This window comes from Vanellus vanellus, assembly GCF_965231255.1.
Source record: "Vanellus vanellus genome assembly, chromosome: 7".
NCBI lineage: Eukaryota > Metazoa > Chordata > Aves > Charadriiformes > Charadriidae > Vanellus > Vanellus vanellus.
Window position 1 is genome coordinate 3,039,966 of NC_138912.1, and position 14,084 is coordinate 3,054,049.

Consider the following 14,084-nt stretch of genomic DNA (forward strand, 5'->3'; position numbering starts at 1 on the left):
GGCAGGGCCACCTCCCCCCAGCCCAGGTTGCTCCCAGCCCCGTCCAACCCGGCCTTGAACACCTCCAGGGATGGGGCAGCCACAGCTCCTCGGGGCACCCTGCGCCGGGGGCTCACCGCCCGCACAGGGAAACATTTCTTCCTCAGATCTCATCTAAATTTCTCCTCTTTCAGTTTAAAACCACTACCTCCCATCCTGTGGCATCCCTCCCCAGCTCTCCTGGAGCCACTTTAGGCACTGGAAGGGGCTCTGAGGTCTCCCCGGAGCCTTCTCTTCTCCAGGCTGACCCCCCCCACCTCTCCCAGCCCGTCCTCCCAGCAGAGGGGCTCCAGCCCTCCCAGCATCTCCGGGGCCTCCTCCAGCCCCGCTCCAACAGCTCCGTGGCCTTCTGCTGTGGGGACCCCCCGAGCTGGAGGCAGCACTGCGGGGGGGTCTCCCCAGAGCAGAGCGCAGCAGAGGGGCACAACCCCCCCTCGCCCCACTGGCCACGCTGGGGGGGACGCAGCCCGGGGTGCCGGGGGCTCACTGGGCTGCCAGCGCACATTGCCGGCTCATGGTGAGCTTCTCATCCACCAACACCCCCAGGTCCTTCTCCTCAGGGCGGCTCTCCAGCCATTCCCCACCCAGCCTGGATTTGTGCTTGGGATTGTCCCGACCCACGTGTAGGACCTTGCACTTGGCCTTGTGGAACTGCATGAGGTTGGCACAGGACCCCCTCTCCAGCCCGTCTGGGTCCCTCTGGATGGCATCCCTCCCCTCCAGCATATCGACCGCACCACACATCTTGGTGTCATCACCCAACTTGCTGAGGGTGCACTCAATCCCACTTTCCATGTGGTCAACAAAGATGTTAAATAGTACCGGTCCCAGTACCAACCCCTGAGGAACACCACTCGTCACTGGTTGCCACTTGGACATCGAGCTGTTTGATTGTGGCCATCCCGCCAATTCCTTATCCACCGAGTAGTCCATCCATCAAATCCATGTCTTTCCAATTTAGAGACAAGGATGCCATGTGCAACAGTGTCAAACGCCTTGCACAAGTCCAGCTACAATCTGCAAAGCCACCTGCAGAAGCAGCTACGGAGCAAGGAGGTCCCCAGGCATGCTGCTGCCCTGAGCTATCTAGTGATTTCTGACCCAAATGCAGAGGCTTTGATGCTCCATTAAACCACGCGCTGTACCCATGGGAGTCGGCTGCGATGGCCAAGAACTACCGCTGTAGCCCACTAACTGTGTCCCCTCACCTCCCAGCACAGACAATTAAGCACTTCGCTAAATATTGCCCAAATGAAGCCACAGGAGCTCTTCTAGCGATTCATTCATCATCCGCCCTTCTAAACCAACATGATTCCCCCAGCAGAATTAATTTGAAACTTATCTGCGTACCCTTCCATGCAGCTTCCCAACCTTTTCCTTCTAGGAAGATCTAAATCTAAATAAATTTTCTTTCAATACTTGACGCCTGCAGAGGTTCCTCCTTCTGTTCGGCAGAGGGGAACCCTTCCCTGCTTCAACAGAAAGATCCGAAGAAAATCATTAAAAGATCCATGTCTTTTTACCACCCTGTGACTTTTAATTAGTGCATTCTCATCCACATATGCAAAATGCATCACTAAAAACACAAAAGTAGATGTATTGCAAGAGGCAACTGTACCAACCTGACCCAAACTGACTTATTTTTCAAGACCGAAAATTCCAAACGGAGTAAAACCGTGTGTAAGCTATCCTATATGCATAGCTATGATACACGTACGTATGCATACACGTATAATAGCTACCACACAAACCTAGATAGGTAGATATCTTATTTCCTTTGCAAAGTCTTTCTGGTCTAATGGGCTTGGAACAGCACTATTTTTAATATAAATACTACCGTGATGGGATGGCTCAAGAAGATGAGCTCTTTCCAGAGGATGGGAGGCGGCGAGTGACCAGTATTCGAACACCTTGTCTTTTTATCATGGAAATATGGATTCCCTTCTCAGTTTCTTTAAAACAAGAAATCGTTAACTATGGACTCTCATGATGATTTTAACAACAGAATTTTACTTTACTAAGTCGAACATACTAATAGGAGGTGCATTACAGGAAAACAACCCTTGCCAGATGTAAGCAGAGCTCTCACTTTGCCCTACGGTCTGTTAGAAGCATTGATATTTTAAGTGTTGTATGAACGTAAAATTATACTTTCCTCTGAATCAATAGAATTGGGTTTGATTTCTAGTATTACGCCAGCTAACAGCATGGCTAAAAATAGAGGAATAACAGTACGTGCACTTCATGAAAAATAATTTAAAATACAATTCAATGAATGACTGTAACCAGAGCTGCGCAGTCCCACAGGACAGCACAAAGACCTGCTGGGATAACCTACGCCATTCTGTCAATACAAACCCCGAACACACATGTTAAACACTTTCTTAGACTAATCATAATCATTAACAACAAGGAACAAATTAAGCAAATTGATCATAAAAAGTGCCAGGGTCTCCAGTGTTTTGGAATAATGGGGGGGGTGTGTACCCGGGTGCAGTCGGAGTTGTACACAGATGCGAATTCCCTTTCCGCGGTCATTCAGAGGACTGAACTCACGGGGAATTTTCTTCCCCCCATATAACCAGTCGCAATTTGCCCCCATATAACCAGTTGCTTGTGCCCACAGCCTCCCGTCCTTGCACTGTGCACCTCAGGGAAGAGCCTGGCTCCGTCTTCTTCATTACCTGCCTTTGGGGAGCTGAAGGCTGATGTTCAGTCCGCACCCTGCAAACGCTCTCCTCTGGACTTGTACTTTGCGTCCTCACGCCCTTGCATTTGGCCAAGGCCAGGAGGCTCCTCAGGCCACGTTCCTCCTGCTCTTTGATGTCCCCTCTGCGCAGCATCCCTGCCCTCCAGCGCGACAGCCCCTCCTCCCAAACCGGGGCCATCTGCCAACCCGCTGAGTGTGCGCTTCATCCCGTCATCCAGGTCACTGGCAGAGATCTTACGTAGGAATACACGGCTGAACAGTCTCCAGTGGGAAAAAAAAAATACATACAAAGACCTTCGCTCTCGTGTTTGTTCAGATCAAACGAGGAACAGCTGCTGAGCAAATCAGACTTCAGAGTTTGCTCCCCGCTCAAGCGCAGTAGCAGTCATTTCATGTGGATCCCGTGGGGCTCCCCCGATAAGACGACGATATCCCACAAGAGTCCCGAATGAGCTCCCGGAAGGCCAAGAGCACGCAGAACACGCCAAGTTTCACTATCCACCTTACATAAGCTTCCACAGATGTAAACTTATTGGGTAGTCTTCTTCACGACAAAATAAATAAATTTTTTTTTTTTTTTTTTTTGTTTGTAAGGGTCTTGGCCAAGGTAAACAGGAAAAAAGCGCCGTGCTCAAAGGTCAGGCTTTGCATGCCTTCTATGTTTTTGATGTACAAAGGATGTTTGTTAGGATGTTTCAGATGTATACAGAATATAAAATCAGGACTACGTTGACTAACATCCAACTCCTGTACCACATCTTAAAACAACAGGAAAAAAAAAAAAAAAAACACAACAAAAATTGCTTCTTGATGAATACAAAATGCTTTAAGAGCTGCAGTTATTGCAGCAGACTTCTGTCACGAATGTTTTGACCGTTTGCCGCAAGCACTCAAGAGAGACGAACTCGCAAATGTCACTACACCTCAACGCAGCAGAAATACAAACAGCTCAACTCGGATGTTCACTGGCGGGTGTGCAACTCCATTTATTTCTAATATGCTGGTTACTCACCCTGCATTAATGCCTGCGTTGAAAGGCCTCCCTTCCCCACCTCTCAAAAAAAAAAAACAACCAAAAAACCCCAAAACAACCCCCGAAAAACAACAAAACCAAAAGAACCTTGAAATAGGTGCCCCCCAAAGGCTTCTTTAAGCACCCCTTTCCACCTGAAATTAATTAATTGCATCCACTGAAAAGGCTGCAAGTCCTGGAACAAATATGCCAAGTGCTTTTAATATTGATCATAGGAAAGCTGAGGTTGGCAAAGAGCTCTGGAGACCACCTGGTCCAACCTTCTGTGGAAAGCCGGGCCTTAGATTAGGTTTTCCAAGGATTGTCAAGTTAAGTCACGAGTATTTCCTAAATTTATTTGAGAACAGTAATTATGAAAACGTCTTCTACCCTGCGCTCACTGAGGAACTTCCTTTCCTGCACAAACAAGATGACAATGACTTTGAAGCATTTGCTGCATATCCAAGATGTGGAGAACCTCACAGATGAACTCCTGACCATAGCAGAGAGGTGAAGTTGCATCAGACCTGACCCAGCCAAAACCCTCAGCAGTTACGTGGGTTATCTCAGGAATCTCCCCTCCGCACACCTTCCCCTTGCCTTCCAAATACAACTGCGCTGCCTAAAGGGCGGTAAATACGGCTTTGCGGGAAGCCCGTAAGGCTGTCCTCGAAGTCTACATTATATACAGACACTTCTCTACAACCTTTGGTCCTGAAGCAGCACATCAGGACAGCAGGATACATCTCTTCAACTGGATTTCCGGCATGATGGACGTTATTTGACGCTGAGGCCCTCCCACGGGCACCTCCACGCAGCGCCAATGCCACTTCCCCGGGGATCGTAATTGACGGCGACGCCACGTGGTGGTAGCACTACTAAAGGGATGGAGAGCAGCGAGCTCTCACAAAGCATTTGGGGTCACACTCGGTATTTGATGTTCCTCTAGGAAGCCCTTTTCATCTCACTTCCCCGGAGCCAAAACAAGACGACACCATCCTCATTTCAAAGAGCGTAACAATTTGCACTGGAGTTTTACATAACTCCATTCAGTCATTTTTCTAACGTCTGTGCCCAAATGAAACAATGAAGCACAGCCGATGCAATACAGATGCCTGGCAAAGTCACTGGAAATACATAATCGCTATGGTTTCCACCACAAACGCATAAACCGGCCCTGAATGTGGATAGCTGCCGCCAAGTCCGTCGCCTTTAACGGCCTCCAATTTCACAAGAAAGTCGCCCTGCAGCAGCATGTCTCTTGGTCTCAGATGAACAAACTCCCAAACCAGTCGTTTATTATAACCCATTTACAAAGCAACAGAACGCAGTGGTTTCGTAAGACGGTTATTAGGTACGTCAAGAGTCGGCTAAAACCAAGAAAAAGACAAATGAAGGGTCTTTGCAGCTTTACTTTGCAACTGTCATTCTTACTTTTAAAAATACAACTTTTCTACTGCCTGACGTGTCTTTCCAGAAAACAGAAATGCACGGATGCTCAGGCCTGAGTTTGCAAGTGACTTCTCATTGGAAACACGCCACTCCAGGTCTGAAGAAAGGCTCAGCCACCAGAAATTCACTGCCACCATAAGCCACAGAGGACGGAAGAGGACACGGGAGGCATACCGGCCCTTAGGAGACACTTTGCCTTACAACGTGTTTCACTAATGCTTCGCCAAATATAAGCCTTCACATGTTCAGTCATCTTTATTGACCAGTTATACCAGGAAATAACTCCAAGACTTTATGGTTTTGACTGTAGAGCAGGAGATGGGGGACAGATTTGGGAAATAATGATGGAAGAAAACCAAACACACAAGAAAAAGCCAGAAACTGAATCATTCAAGTGTTAGGGAGGGAAATCTTGCAAGTTGAAGTTGTTCCCCAGGATCACCCCATTCTTGCTACTCAACCACAATGCCTTCACCAGCACCACCTCCACCCTACCTGGACAGCCTCAGCAGACGTCTGCCAACAGGCTCCAGAATGGGACCTGCTGTAGACAATTCCATCAGGTTGTTTTTTTTCAATTGTACATTAGATATCCCCGCAAAGATTCTAACCTTTCAAAAGTTAACGCCCATAAACCCCCCAAAAAATCCCATCCTTGGTCAAACTGCTGAGCAGAGCTATCTGCCCTCCTCCCCGATCCTGAGCAAGTGCTGTGAACTCCCCGCGAATAACTCCCCCGTACGAATGAACACTGCTGTATTCATTTAGAAAACAAAACTGGTATTGTACGAAAGTATGCTGCTCACAATTCTGGTGTAATAGCCTCAAACAACAGTGTAATGTCAAAAATGGCATTTTGCTTACCCCAACTTGGACAGCGAAATTTCTGGCGCTCTATAAACAAGCAAAAGTTTCAGGTTTTCTTCTTCGACAGTAGAAGACACTTTTTTTTCAAGACACGATTTTACGATGAAATAAATACGTCTAAATGGCTTTTAAGGGCTTTGTTCTGGTTTTTCCATTTTAATTACCGCATATTAAATACTCACGAATTTGTACGCCTGCCTGCGTCGTGCAAAAGCACAGAGAGAACGACTGCCTCCACCTCACCGCGGGGTCGTTACGAAATGTCCCAATGTTAATTCGGAGCTGTCTAAACTCACGAGCATGAAAAAAAAATAGTATCTTAGCATCTCTGCCACTACAGTTCATGCTTCTTCCAAAGCAAAAAGAACCAACGTAAAAGCAACTTTTCCGGTCTCTGGACAAATTCAGCAGTTGTGCATCCTTGCTCCAGCCTCCCCCTCTGCTGCTCCTCTCTCCCACCACCAGCTCCGTTACCTCACCTTTGCTGGGGCATCAAATTCCTCCCTGAGACTGTATTATCCATACTACTCCACGTGCTTCTTCAAATTTCTGCGCTGATCATCAGGTTTAATGCCACAGAAAATAACCAAAAAGAAAGAAGCCACCACAAAAGTCATTTACGATATGGGTATTTCCCAGCCGATGACCCTATCTCTTCTGTTCTTTGGTAGTTATTGTGGAATACACAAGTAAAACGTAGTGCAGTACAGTCATCTTTAGGAAAGGGTTTTCTTCATTTCTGAATATTTATATTACACTAAGATCAACTATTTAAAAGCAAATTAGCATAACCTAACTCTACTTACGACCTATATAACAGTTTCCATTTTAATACATCATTTTCATAGCGTTTTGTTTTGGCATTTTCTGCAGCAGGTCCATTTCCTCTTCTTAAAAAAATAAAAGTATTTACATGATTTTTTTCCTCCAACTTAACGAGGTTGTAAAAATAAAGCCTTGGCTATTTAAATATATTCTACAGATAAGATACTTATGGAAGGTCAATGTTTACACTTTGGACTGCAATCTCATTGAGATCAAACGTACAACTAGAGAGCTTTACAAGTTGCACTGTAATGGGGAACTGAGGTTCTAAAAATACTAAGAGAAAAGGAGGGTAAAACTCTTTTTCATCCTTAACTTCAACGCAAAACCTCAGCATTGTATGAATATGGATTTTGCATTTTTATATATATATATAATCACAAGTTTGTAAGGTGCCTTGGGACCTTTGAAGAAGGCACAGAATAAATGAAAATCACTTTAATTAAAAGCAAATTAAAGGGCTTCCTAATCCAGGCAGCAGTAGCAAATCCGTGGAGGCTTTTTAGAACATGGATCCTTGAAATTACATTGCTTATAGCCCTCCCTAATTCCAGCTTCCTTCCCTCGCTTCCCCCCAAAGGAGGCTCTGGATCTGCACGAGATCAGGTTTATTATGAAAATTCTGCTCTAGTTTCTAAAAAAAGATTTTGCTCTAGTTTCTGAGTGGCCAGAAGCACCAGCAGCCACACGGAGCAAATAAAAACAAAGAAATGAGAAAGGGAATGGGTTTTTCTCACTGCAGGGGATAAAAAAAAAAAAAAAAAAAAAAAAAAAAGATAAGATTCTGTTTTATGCTTTTATGAAGTTGTTTCAACGCTGATTAAGAAAGTTGGGAGTTCTCCTCCTTGACAGGAGCCTTTTGAAATACAGCTCAAAAATAAACTCAGCAAGCCCATACTAAAATGTTATCACGGAAAGGGCTTCATATCAGAAAACTCACAAGGCAGAGGAACGTGTAGAAGTAAAACAGACATTATAACTGTAATCTTTTTCCTTACGGTTCTTACAGCAGGAGGACGTTACTGGTGAAGTCTCAAAGGTCTCCCACTGGCTGTCGCTAGTTCACCATTGCCTATACCCATAAAAGAATGAATTTACAAATACTACTAAAAATAAACAAGAATCTAAAACTAGTAATATTGTGTTCATTTTTGTCTAAAAGGTATTTTTACATGTATTTATCTCATTAAGCAATTGAATTCCTCCATTAAAAGGGGAAAAAAAAAAAAACAAACACAAATCCCAACCGTGAGGGGAAAAAAAATCCAAACAACTGAACAAGAGGAACAAAAAAAGAAAATGGGCAAAACGCCTGGAGAAACACCGCTTTGATTTTGACACATGGGAATAAATGGAAAAAATATTCAGCTAACCCTTTTTCTTTTTTTTTTTTTTTTTTTTTAATCAAAACATCTTCCATCTCATGTGCAAATTTCAACAGCTGAGAAAGCATCCTACTCAATCTCCCCAAAGTGGTGTCAGCATGTTTTATGTAAATACTAGTTAACAAGGGATGTGTGTTTGCAGCAAACATTTTAGGGTTCTGCCTTAGAAGCTCTGGATTTACCCTCTGTGTCGGAGGAGATATTGTAATTACTAAGAAGATAATCGGAGATATACACAGAGCACATAGGGGATTCTTTCCTTTTTAAAATAGCCGAGATGTATTTGTTATTGAACAGTTTTAAAGAGTTATTTAACAAATTAACAGGACAAAAACTTGGTGACAAAGCTCTGCATCAACATGTGACAATGTACGTCTTGAGAACAACTTTATTTTGCAGTGTCCGGAAATACCGTTAGGGTTTGACAATATGCTCATTCTGAAAGGATCACTGAGACCGAGGCAATGTCCCCCCGGGACAATCAGAGAAAAGTGTCGCACGAAGCACAAACATGACAAGCTCAGTGGTACAGGCGGGTGCTCTCAAACAGGGATGTCCAGGGGAACCAACAAATCGAAGTCAGAATCTGGGGTTATTGGGCAACGCCAACTCCCTCCACCCTACGGGCAGGACCGGCCAAGGCACCTACTGCCACCGCCCGGGGAAAGGGCAGCTCCTTCACAGCCATCCAGGCTTTTATGGAAACACAGTTCTCCCCATCGAGTTTCATACGGAGTTAGTAATAATTAGTTTATTATTCTTCCCGTTCAATCTTTTTATTTTTGTCTTTATGCGGTGTCTCTAAGACACGACCACCGCTTGCCACGTAGCCATCCAAAACACCGTACAGCCATAGGGGATCTTCTTTTCAACGTCACGCTGAAAGGAAGCGCAGCTCACAGCGTCGGGAAAACAAGCGCGCAGCACGGGCATGAACGCAAACAGCAACCAAACCAACGTCCAAGGTGAAAGGCTCCTTTCCACACACCCCCTTCGTCTCTTCTCCCCTCCCTCCATAGCCGAGAACCAGCTCGGCCGCTCTGCACCGCTCCACCACTGGCATTGGCACACCCGCCTGCTGTAAGCCAGCCAGAGGAACTATCTATCTAGGTTAAAATAAATAAATAAAATAGGAAAGCAAGGGCCCTCCAGAGGGAAACGTTTCCGTGACCTGACTTACAGCCCCCAAATAACAAGGCTCCACACCTTCCGCGAGCGGCGCCTCAGGGGCGGGAATAAGTAACCCAGGACAGGCAGAAACCTATTAACAAATTTTTGCTGGAAGAGGACGTTCATACCCCCACAACAGCCTTCCTTCAGATCGACAAAACAAAACCACTGTTAGTTCGTTTACTTCAGCCTTTGTCTGTCTTCTCTGTTTAGTTTCTAACTCTACCTGTCCAAAAATCTCCTTCACACAACGGCTCCCCGTGGGCAAGAGGGAAGATAAAGGGACCAGAAGGACCGACTGCCACCAGCAAAGCAGCTCCTCCGCGTGCCGGTCCTGCGGACATCTCCGCCTAGCGCTCGAGTAAACTGTCAACCATTTGCACAGACTTCAGAGTAGTTTTTTCCAGTGTCAGGCAAACAGAAGCGTTAAGCCCTTTCCCAACCCGGAGACCGGCGCTGCCAGGTCGGGTCTGCGGCAGCGGGCACTCGTCTGCGGCCTACCGGCGGGATCCCCACCGTCACATCACTGATAGCAGTTAACGAGTTATTTCCTTCGATTCCCTCTTCCACAGCCCATATAATTCAACTCTACTTCACAAGCATGACAGATTGCATTAAATATTATTTAAAGAATTTATTTTTCCATCAGCCAGAGCGCCTAAAAAACCTGTTCCAAATGAGGTGGCACAAGTCAAGTGGATGGCAATTTCTATTTTTATTCTCCTCAGAATTTTATCAGCTTGAAAGAAAGGTAACTTCCAGAGAAGTACACACAATCTCCCGTTCCTGAGGCATTAAGTTTTACCTCAACAGGATTCGCACAATCACATACCTCAACAGCAGGAAACGTTTAAGTATCGCTTTCATCTTCGCTCTGGCACGGCCTTGCTTTAGCCCTGACCATTCCGCGATCAATCAGGAAGACTCAAGTGACCACTTCGTCACCTAACGTTGCAGTACAGGAGATGCGACCTCCCCTCCCCCCCCCCCTTGCCATTGCCAATTTTCATTATAAATGCGCTTTGATGCCAAGTTAACCTATAGCCTTTTCTTCCTTTCTCTTTAGGAAGGAACGTGATGTGAATAAACTCTTTCTCTGCCCTCGTGCAGAAGAAACTTCCAACTTCACAGATTGAGCTGACCGGAGAGGACCCTTCCTTGGAGACCTGTAAATGCGCAGGCAGGGGGACAGCATCCTCCAGAGACTCGCAGACGTGCTTTAAAGACCAGAAATCGGTTCCAAGTTTGTTTCCTGTAACACTGAGGGGATAAATAAAAGCTGTTGCCCTCTGGGAGCGTTTCATGTTCGCATTTATGCAAAGTTTCCTTCAGTTGACTATACTGGGTATGTCCTACAGGGACTTGACCTTTTTTGCTTGGACGCTGCTATCCTAAGACCTTCCTGTAGAAACTCAGAACCGCTATTTGCCTAATGCGGGAGATGAAAACTCAAACTTGGATCAGTTTTTGCTTATTTCAGCTATTCTTCCATAAGATAATCCAAACAGAAATAGCGAACTTCATTCTTCCTTAAGTCATTATTGCTACTGGCTCCAGGAACGCGTCTGATGTTCCTGTTTGCAGATTGAATAAATAACCAGAGATCCACATGCAAAACAAAACTACCGGTGGGAGGGTGAAATGAAAACAGCTAAATCTCCTTTCAAAAATGCCAGATTTCATACGGACTCTCACTATTTTGCAAGAATATGATGAGGAAGGAGTTCTACAGCTCTAAGCTGAAACACATCATGAACACCAATGCATTTTCTGAGATCTCCAGGAGTTGCTCAAGGCTGAGGATGATCACCAGCACTGTGACTCCTGCCACCTCCAGAGTCCCATAACTTCCAATGCATATATTACACGTTTTTGTTTGGGTTTTGTTGTTTTGTTTTGTTTTTTTTTTTCCCCCGGAGAGTGAAGCCCCCAGGTGACAGGGTTTAAAGTCAAGAGGTAGACCTGACTCTCCATGGGCTCTTCTCCTGCCCCAGACTCTTCCGCTCCTTAAACAGCGGAGGGTTATGCCCAGCTGTTGGCACAGACTGCCTATTTTTCCATGAAGAAAACACCCTTTGTGACGTGGTTGCCTTCAAAAGGCTGAAATAACAGAGCCTGTCTTTCAGGTGAGCCTTTCCCTCCAATAGTGGTGGTCAGACAGACCGACACAGATGAATTCAACTATAAACACCACAGAGCTAGAAATCAATCCGCTTAGAAGGCCTTTTCTGTCCATGTGCTCTTCTCTTCCACTGGCTCCAAGGTTGAAGCTACAGGAGGGACAGAGGGACAAAGACAGCGATGGAATCTGGCAGGCAGGTCCACAAACCAGCAACAACGTCAGGAACCGCTCAAAAGACTAACGGGCCACACCAAGAATGACTGTCTGCACTCCAGGGACGTGGTGGAAAATCAAGACGCGGTCTCTTGGGTCACGCATGTTCCTCTCTTACATCTCCCTGTGGAGCGTGAAGGGCCCCTACTGCAACCACAGCCCCCAGGGAGATCTTTACAGGGGGGATGGAAACCGACGGGGTCTAGTTTTAAATACCTCTGACTGTTCTCATCCTTCAACCTAAAATTCAGGGCCGTCAGGAAGCCGAGACCTCACAGCTCTGACCGGTTCAGCAGCTCCTCGCTAGTTAAACCCCAGCTGGGGGGAAACCAGAGAGAAGAACCACAGCCCAGCCCGGAGACTTCAGAAATGAAGTAACACGAATGCTGGAAGATGAGGACTATTACCAAGTCATCATAAGCTCCTCTAATTATTACCAATTTTTTTTTTAATCTTTTTGAGGCAACACGCAGAACGTCTGAGTCGCTTTTGCTGGTGGCGGCAAATACATCTGTGCGTTTAAGGAAGGATTTCTCTCTTCATTCCTCCTGCGCTTACTGTAAGGAGAAGCACCTTTCTGTAGCTCCTCTTCTCCAAAGCCTGCGTTTGCCAATGAGATCTCTTCAGTCAGGCGGCAAATACTATAACGATCCTGAAAAACGAATTTTGACAGCAACCCTTACCCTCTTCTTTTAACGGTAATTTCCTGTTCTCTCAAAATGACATAGCCTAAGCCTCGAAAGGGAACGGCACAAGAACGCCGCAACGCTAGCCCAGATATCTATCCCTATTTGTGTCTTAACCCCGTGCAATAATACGCTCGGTATGTTCCCAACACCACACGTTATTGTGAACAATATCGGTAAACTCGTCATTTCGAGGGTAGCAGAAGTATCGCTGAAACAGAGCCTGCGCAAAGTTGGCTCGTGGCGGGTCCCCGCGGGCTACCGGCAACTGAGGTTAACTCGGTGAGAACGCGCAATAAATTCGTTCCGTTTGTTATAGAGAAACATTGTAAAAGGCAAACGAAAACCAGCGGAATCTTTTTTCTTGAAATGCTAACAGTAAACGTGTTATTGAAGACATAAACGGAGAGAAGGTGTCCCCCGAGAGATGAAGCAAAACGAAGTGTAACGTTGCCCAGACACAGCCCACCCACGCGGCGCAGCACTCCCAGCAAGAATGTTGTTTCTTCTCTTGTAAAAATAACCCCAGAAAATGCCCCAAACCTGCTAAATTAAACCCAGACAGCATCAAACTGGACTGTTGTGTGGAAGTGCGGTTCAAGTGCTTCCCTTCAGGCTGGAGCGAGGCATCCCTGCCCGCCCCGGGGCATGCAGTTACCATGAAACAACATTTAAAAATAAAGTTCTAGCAGACGTCTAAGGAATAATGCCGCCTAGTATCACTCGAGGGTGGAAGGAGAAATAGTTTGGATTCAGATCTGTAGCCACAAGGCCATGACATCATTGTAGTCCCCTCCAGGATCCAACACTACACAGGTTCCTCCTTCATTCAGGTGCAAGTGGAAGATCTGAAACCATTTTTGAAAGACTTAATCCTACCCGGCCGAAAGTTCACGGACAGACATTCAAGACAGTCCCAAACAACACCCATCTTCTAACCTTATACTCAATGCTCCCTTTTGCGACGCTATTTATTTGCGCGCTTTATTTTCCTTTTTCACTTTCTGCTTTACCTCCTGGCAGGACATTGACATTTCATTAGATGCTTTGATTTGTGTTGAGAATTAATTTTTGCTGAACTTTTTCAGCTGCAGTGGTGCACCACCGGCGGATAAGCTCTTCTGGCATTAAGAAAATAACCTGCATCGTAAGTTTAAAAAAAAATAAAAATATAATAAATGGGGGGAAGCAGAGACATCTCCAAAACAAGGAAAGCTAGCCGTCGGCTTGGAATTTCTGACATTGCTCAGGATATCAGGTCAGAAATATTAAAAGCTATTTCGAAATAAAATACAGTAGTAGTGTCCCAGAGGCCCAATAACAATATCCTTTCTCCATTGTCCCGCCTTTGTTTGTTGGGAACAAAGCACACAGATGATTCTAGCGTTCCAGAAACTTTATCAACAGGCAATGCCTCGTTTGCCCATTCTTCCTACAGAAGGACATGACAGCACAAACGTATTCGATACCTGCTTGCACGCCTTGGAGAAAAATATAAAATAAAATGAACAGTTGCCAAACAATCCAGCAGCAACATGGGCGACGGGCATTCGGTACGGAGAAATCTCCTATTTTTGGGGCCCAGCAACACTAGGGAATTGCT